Here is an 8036-nt window from a genome sequence, read left to right on the forward strand (position 1 = left end):
GTGAGCCGAGATCACGCCACTGCACTCCAGCCTACTGACAGAATGAGACTCCGTCTCAAAAAACAAAACAAAACAAAACAAAACTGTTCCCAGGACCAGTTCATTGGATTTTGTGACATCTTAATGCTTTGGGATACCAATGACCTCATTTCTCAGAGTTACTCATAAAGTACATTATGATTCTTGGGTGCTGGGGGTTTGGAGTGTTCTTGAAAATAACAAAAAAAGGCATAGAAACATATATTTTTAATTACTCGAAATCTCAAAACAGAATGATGGCTGTCAATATTTTGGTATAGTAAAAAAAATTTTTTTTAATCTAAATAAAACATGCAAATGTGCATTTAGTTGGGTTCATACTGTATATGCAATTTTGAATCCTGCTTTACAGCCTTTTTAAAATTTAACTTTGGCTGGCAGCAGTGGCTCTCACCTATAATCCCAGCACTTTGGGAGCCCCCGGCAGGTAGTAATCCACCCTCAAGTAATCTTGATGTCAGGAGTTTGAGACCAGCCTAGCCAAGATGGTGAAACCCCGACTCTACTGAAAATACAAAAACTAGCTGGGTGCGGTGGTGCTCGCTTGTAATCCCAGCTACTTGGGAGGCTGAGGCAGGAGAATCACTTGAATCCAGTAGGCGGAGGTTGCAGTGAGCTGAGATCCCACCACTGCACTCCAGCCTGGGCAACAGAGCAAGACTCCATCTTAAAATATAATAACATTTGGCTGGGCGTGGTAGCTCATGCCTGTAATCCCAGCACTTTGGGAGGCTGACATGGGCAGATCATCTGATGTCAGGAGTTCAAGACCAGCCTGACCAACATGGTGAAACCCCTTTCTCTACTGAAAATACAAAATTAGCCAGGCATGGTGGTGCATGCCTGTAATCCTAGCTACTCGGGAGGCAGAGGCAGGAGAATCTCTTGAACTTGGGAGGTGGAGTTTGCCGTGAGCTGAGATGGCGCCATTGCACTCCAACCTGGGCAACAGAGTGAAACTGTCTCAAAAAAAAGAAAAAGTATATATGCCTAGAGAAAATTTGCACGAAGCAGTTGATACTCATACTGTAATTAAGTATAATATTCTTGATTTTTTTTTTTTTTTAATAGAGATGGGATCTCCCTTTGCTGTCCAGGCTGTTCTCGAACTCCTGGGCTCAAGGGATCCTCTTGCCTTGGTCTCCCATAATGCTGGATTACAAGTGTGAGCCACTGCATATGGCCACTAAGTATAATCTTCTAAATATGACATTGCAGTTTCTGACATTAGATTCTTTTTGCTAATAGCTTTACTGAAGACTTAGAAAAAGAGGTAAGCAGCATGATGATGGCAATTCTGTTTATTGCTCAGACAATCCTTCTGTTCTCCACTAAAACAAAAAGCATCGAGACCAGCCTAGCAAACATGGTGAAACCCATCTCTACCAAAAAAAAAAAAAAAAAAGCAACAAAATTAGCTGGGCTTGGTGCTGGGCACCTGTAATTCCAGCTAGTTGGTAGGCTGAGGCAGGAGGATTGCTTGAAACCAGAAGGCAGAGGTTGCAGTGAGCCGAGATGGAGCCACTGCACTCCAGCCTGGGCGACAGAGGGAGATACCATCTCAAAAAAACAAAAACAAACAAATGAAAAACAAAACAAAAAATACACAAAGTCTTCTCAAGGACAGGAAAAAACAATGAGGTTTAACCTCTAGCAAAGTATTTTGTTAGGCTACTGATTCTGATAGTACTAACCTTTTTCTTTGCTTCAGAGCTGCTTCAGAGCTGCCTCCCATTTCTCAATCACAGCCAGAGGGGAGGGCTAGACCTGGGCTAGAGCTAAGAAGAAAGAGCTAAAGTAAGGGCCCTAAGAGAAGACTGTGGCTGGTTGCAAAGAAGACTATGGGCTGTGATTAGCTGCATTCCAACCCAAGGGTTGTTCCTTCTGTGTCACCTGGGTAAGTAGCCTGCACTGTTTGGGGTTCCTTTTCTCCATTTATACAGCAGGGACAATAAAACCTACTTTTCATAGTAGTAGATGTTTCCTGAAAGTGTGACTATTGTCATTTATAATCCATTTATATTATTTCGTGTATTTCTGCTTGCCCCTTATGTTGTTGACTATGGAATTGCAGCTCATTTTAACAATGGTTCTTTTTGCTTGCCTTTGTTCATTTCATCCTTATCATTAATCTACCGGACTAGTAGTATGACAATCCAGACAGATTCCTTCTAGCCCAGGACTTGTCATTTGACGTTTAACAAAACTCTTAGGTGGCAGTGATAATGTTCTTCAAACATTCATTAAACAAAAATTCTCTCAGTGATTTTTTTTAATTGAGAGCCTATGTGCTAAGCACTATGTACTAAAGACTAGGCCAAATGATATATCTAGAAATCTAGAAATCCTGGCTGGAGAAAACTGTCTGCATACACTTGGGAAAAGGCTTAGGCAAATATTTTTAAAATGTGTAACAGATAGGGCTAAAAAAGGTGGCATTCTAGATGTGTCATGAGTTAAAGACAATTTTGATTTAATTGCAAGAAGCTTTCTGATAGGGAAAGAACATGAATTAAGAAATTGGAAAGTCAGAATGGAATAGTAATTAGGAGACTATCTTCTGGCCATGAATTTGCTATAAAATTTTGAGCAAGACATTTAATTTTTCTGGACTTTAGTTACTTTATCTGTAAAACAGAATTTCAGGGTAATAAACTGAAAAAATACTCTCCTAAAAAACTTATGGGTTCAGGAGAACATCAAAATGGAAATGATGAACTACTTTTATATGTACAACATATCAAAACTTGTGGGCAAGTAGAAAGATAATGGGAATTAGTGTCAATTAAAATGAAATGCATAAATAGAAATGAATTTATTTAAAACATAAGACAGATTGAGAATAATTAAACTACATGTACAATTCAAAAGCTAGTATGAAACAAAGTAGAAGAAAATAATAAAATTAGCAATGAAAATTAACGAAATAGAAAAAAATAATAAAAATGTAAATATAACCAACAAAACCAAAAGTTATTTTTGGGAAATTATCCAGACAAGGCAATTTATGGAAAGAAAATTATAGGCTAATTTCACTTATGAATATAGATGCGAAATGTCTAATTTATTAACAAATTATATTCAATAATGCATTAAAAATACATTGCAAAGACTGGGAGCAGTGGCTTATGGCCTGTAATCCCAGCATTTTGGGAGGTTGAGGTGGGAGGATCCCTGGAGCCTAAAAGTTCCAGGCCAGCCTGGCAACATGGTGAAACCCCATCTCTACAAAAATACGCAAATTAGCCAGCCATGGTGGCATATGCTTGTACTCCCAGCTACTCTAGAGGCTGAGGCAGCTGGTTCACCTGAGCCCAGGGAGGCTGAAGCTGCAGTGAGCCATGATTGCACCACGGCATTCCAGCCTGGGTGACAGAGTGAGACCCTGTCTCAAACAACAACAACAACATTGTAATCAAATAAGATTTATCCCCATATCTGTCAGCCCAAGCTGATAGCTCACTACAGCCTCAAACTCCTGAACTCAAGAAATCCTCCTGCTTCAGCCTCCCAAGTAGCTGAGACTACAGGTGCACGCCAGCATGCCAGGCTAATTTTATAATGATTATTTTTTAAAGCAGGGCATAAACATTTATATACAATATACCAATCATGTTTAAAATGCATACCTAATTATGTTTAAAAAAAAGATTGGGTGCACCCTGAGGTTAAGCACTGAGAAAATAAGGCAGAACATATTTAGTATTCCTGTCTGCAGTCTCCTCCTCAAAAAAAGTTTAACCTGAATCTAATTATAAAAAACAAGGTCAGGCACGGTGGCTCATGCATGTAATCCCAGCACTTTGGGAGGCTGAAGTGAGCAGATCACAAGGTCAGGAGTTTGAGACCAGCCTGGCCAACATGGTGAAACCATGTCTCTACTTAAAATACAAAAATTAGCCGGGTGTGGTGGCCGGCCTGTAGTCCCAGCTATTCAGGAGGCTGAGGCAGGAGAATCACTTGAACTTGGGAGGCAGAGGTTGCAGTGAGGTGAGATTGTGCCACTGCACTCCAGCCTGAGTGACAGAGACTGTCTCAAAAAAACAAACAAAAAACAAAACAAAACAAAACAAAATCTAGCTTGTGGGACATATTAAAAACAATTGGTCTGCAATCTTTAAAATTTAGTGTCAGGAAGGAACTACAGAGACTAGGGATTATTCCAGACTAAAGAAGGGTAAAGGGACATGTAAGCAAAATGCAATGGATTTTCTTCCATTGACTCTAGTTTTTTTTTGTTTGGTTTTTTCTTTTTCTCAATTTTTTTTTTTTTTTTAAGATGGGGTTTCACCATGATGGCCAGGCTGGTCTTGAACTCCTAACCTCAGGTGATCCACCCACCTCGGCCTCCCAAAGTGCTAGGATTACAGGCGTGAGCCACCACGCCTGGCCTGGTTTTTTTGTTTTTGTTTTTTTTGAGACAGAGTCTTGCTCTGTTGCCCAGGCTGGAGTGCAGTAGCGCCATCTTGGCTCACTGTAACCTCCACCTCCCAGGTTCAAGCAATTCTCCTGCCTCAGCTTCCTCAGTAGCTGGAATTACAAGTGTGAGCCACCATGCCCAGCGAATTTTTGTGTTTTTAGTAGAGACAGGGTTTCACCGTGTCGGTCAGGCTTGTCTTGAACTCTTTTCTCATGATCTGCCCGCCTCAGCCTCCCAAAGTGCTGGGATTACAGGCATGAGCCACTGCACCCAGCCTTTTTTTTTTTTTTTAATTTAATTTATAAAAGACATAACTAGAACAGAATTGGACCCCAGGTGTGGTGGCTCACACCTGTATTTCCCAGTTTTGGGAAAATCTTCCCCAGGTGGTAGGATCTCTTGGGGCCAGGAGTTCAAGACTAGCCTGGGCAACATAACAAGACCCCATTTCTACAAAAAAAATTAAATTAAAAAAATTCGCTGGGCATGGCAGCTCATGCCTGTAATCCGAGCACTTTGGGAGGCTGAGGCAGGTGGATTGCCTGAGCTCAGGAGTTTGAGACCAGCTTGAGGAACATGGTGAAACCCCATCTTTACTAAAATACAAAAATTAGTCAGGCATGGTGGCACACACCTGTAATCCCAACTGCTCGGGAGGCTGAGACAGGAGAATCGTTTGAACCCAGGAGGCAGACATTGCAGTGAGCCGAGATTGTGCCATTGCACTCTGGCCTGGACAACAAGAGTGAAACTGTCTCAATTTTAAAAAAAATTAAAGAAAAGAAAAAGTTGTTTTAAAAAGAGAATAATTGGGAAATTTTGAATGTGGACTTTATATTAGATAATAGGATTGTATCAATGTTAAATTTCTCTAGTGTGATTGAAGTATTGTAATTATGACAAATAATGCTATCATTCTTAGGAAATACACATTAAAAGCTTTAGGATTAAAGTGTCATGAGACCAACTCTCAAGAATGTGTGTGTGTGTGTGTGTGTGTGTGTGTTGGTCAGAGAGAAAGAGAGGGCTATACAGAGAAAAAGTAAATGTGGTAATACATTAATAATTGGTGAATATCGGTGAAGAGTATTAGCTGTTTATCCTACTATTCCAACTTTTCCAGTGATTTGAAAGTTGAGAAAATAATCTTTTAATAGTAAATGCAAGATTAGAAGGAATTGAGGTATTAAACATAGCTTTATTTTATTGTAAAATTAAGATATAATTTTTTTTTTTTTGAGACAGAGTTTCACTCTTGTTGCCCAGGCTGGAGTGTAAGGGCGCTATCTGGGCTCACCATAACCTCCGCCTCTCCGGTTCAAGCAATTCTCCTGCCTCAACCTCCCAAGTAGCTGAGATTACAGGTATACGCTACCACAGCTGGCTAATTTTTCTATTTTTAATAGAAACAGAGTTTCTCCATGTTGGGTTAGGCTGGTCTCAAACTCCCGAACTCTGGTGATCTGCCACCTTGGCTTTCCAATGTCCTGCGATTACAGGCGTGAGCCACCTCGCCTGATCAAGATACACTTTTACACTTTTTGGCCAGATGGAATGGCTCACACCTGTAATCACTTTGGGAGGCTGAGGAGACTGGATCACTGAGATCAGGAGTTTGTGACCAACCTGGCCAACATGGTGAAACCCTGTCTCTACCAAAAAAATAGAAAGATCAGCTGGATGTGGTGGCCCACGCCTGCAGTCCCAGCTGCTTGGGAGGCCGAGGCAGGATAATTGCTTTAACTACACTTTTCTGTAGCTCTGTAATTTCAGTATTTTAACCTGCTGAGCCTGTTATTTTTATTATTGGCAAATGATAAAAGATAGAAAGATAGATAAAAGATAGATAATGATAGAAGAAAGTCCAGGCGCAGTGGCTCACGCCTATAATCCTAGCGCTCTGGGAGATCAAGGCAGGTGGATCACCTGAGGTCAGGAATTTGAGACCAGCCTGGCCAACATGACAAAACTCTGTCTCTACTAAAAATACAGATATTAGCCAGGCATGGTGGTGGGCGCCTATTATCCCAGCTACTTGGGAGGCTGAGGCAGGAGGATGGCTTGAACCTTGGGGGCAGAGGTTGCATTGAGCTGTGATGGCACCATTACACTCCAGCCTGGGAGAAAGAGTGAAACTCCATCTCAAAAAAAAAAAAAAAAAGGACGGATAGAATAAAAGACAAGATAGATTCTTCTTTGTTAGGAATATCCATTTTAGTTTTGTGTACCTGATTCTATAAATTCTTTAAATGGCTTTATTTAACTTTGTACTTGGCAGAAATTTTGTCTTGAGAGTGAAATGAGATGATTAGGAGATACCATTCAGAAACACCATGTATGAATGCTGGTTTTAAAAGACATGAGTTAACAACATGGATGATCCTTTAAAGCATTATGCTTATTATATTAAATGTCCAAGAAAGGCAAATATATAAAGACAGAAAGTTTAGTGGTGCTTAGGGTTGGCAATGGGGATAACTATAAATGGGCATGAGGTTTCTTTTTAGGAATTACTCTAAATGTCCTAAAATTAGATTGAGATTATGATATACAACTCTGTAAACACAGTAAAATTCATCTAATTGTATACTTAAAATTTAGATAGAGACAGGTGGCAGGGAAATTCTGGGCAGAAGAGGGTGGGTCCCTGGCAATGGCCCCACCCTCAAGCCAAAAAGCCTAATACCACGGCCCAAAGTCAAAACTTACATACGTGTTTTCCTGCTCAAATGCTGCCTTTTCCAAAATCACCCATGGCCCACCCCATCCCCCCATCCTGTACCTATAAAAACCCCAGAACTCAGCCAGCAGAAAATAGAAAAGCAGCTGGACATCAGAGACTGCAGTTGGATGTTGGAAATAAGCAGCCTGGCTTCAGAGGGAGAGTTTGATAGCATAGCTTCAGAGAGGAGTCAGGCCAGGGATGGCCAGACCCCAGGGGAAGATCACCTTCCTGCTCTGTCCCTTTTTCAGCTCCCCTTCCAACTGAGAGCCACTGTCACAGGCAATAAAATTCCCTGCATTTATCATCTCCAATTCATTTGTGCGACCTCATTCATCCTGGTGCCATGAGTGTGGGTGCAAAAGGCTATCACAGTTACCTTCCACTGAGCTGTTAACACTTAAGCTGTCCACAGACAGCAAAGCTAAAATGGCACTGTAACACTTCCTCTGGGGCTTCAGGGATCATAGGCACCTCACTAGATGGTGCCATGGGGTCCACACAGAGTTTTGCTCCTGCTGGCGCCCAAAGGCGCCTGCCCCAGCTCTTGCACCTGCTCACCTGCACTCCCCCTTCTAAGGGGTAATGCAGTGGTACCGCAGGAGTATAGTCCACCTCTGCCAGCACTGAAACAGCCAGCTAGTTCTAGTGCACTCCAGTTCCCGCCAGTGAAAGGATCAGGAAAATATCCTGTTTCACAATGAGTACATTTTATAGTATATAAATATCTCAGATGTTAAAAGAAGGTATAAGATTAAAAGACTTTAGCCAGATGAAACATATAATCTCAGTTTGAAGGGACTTTAAGGTATAAGAAGTCTATTGTAACTACTTGTGAAATATTCAACAGAATAT

The sequence above is a fragment of the Sapajus apella genome, unplaced genomic scaffold, assembly GCF_009761245.1.
Source record: "Sapajus apella isolate SASKATOON/1434 unplaced genomic scaffold, GSC_monkey_1.0 scaffold32, whole genome shotgun sequence".
Lineage (NCBI taxonomy): Eukaryota > Metazoa > Chordata > Mammalia > Primates > Cebidae > Sapajus > Sapajus apella.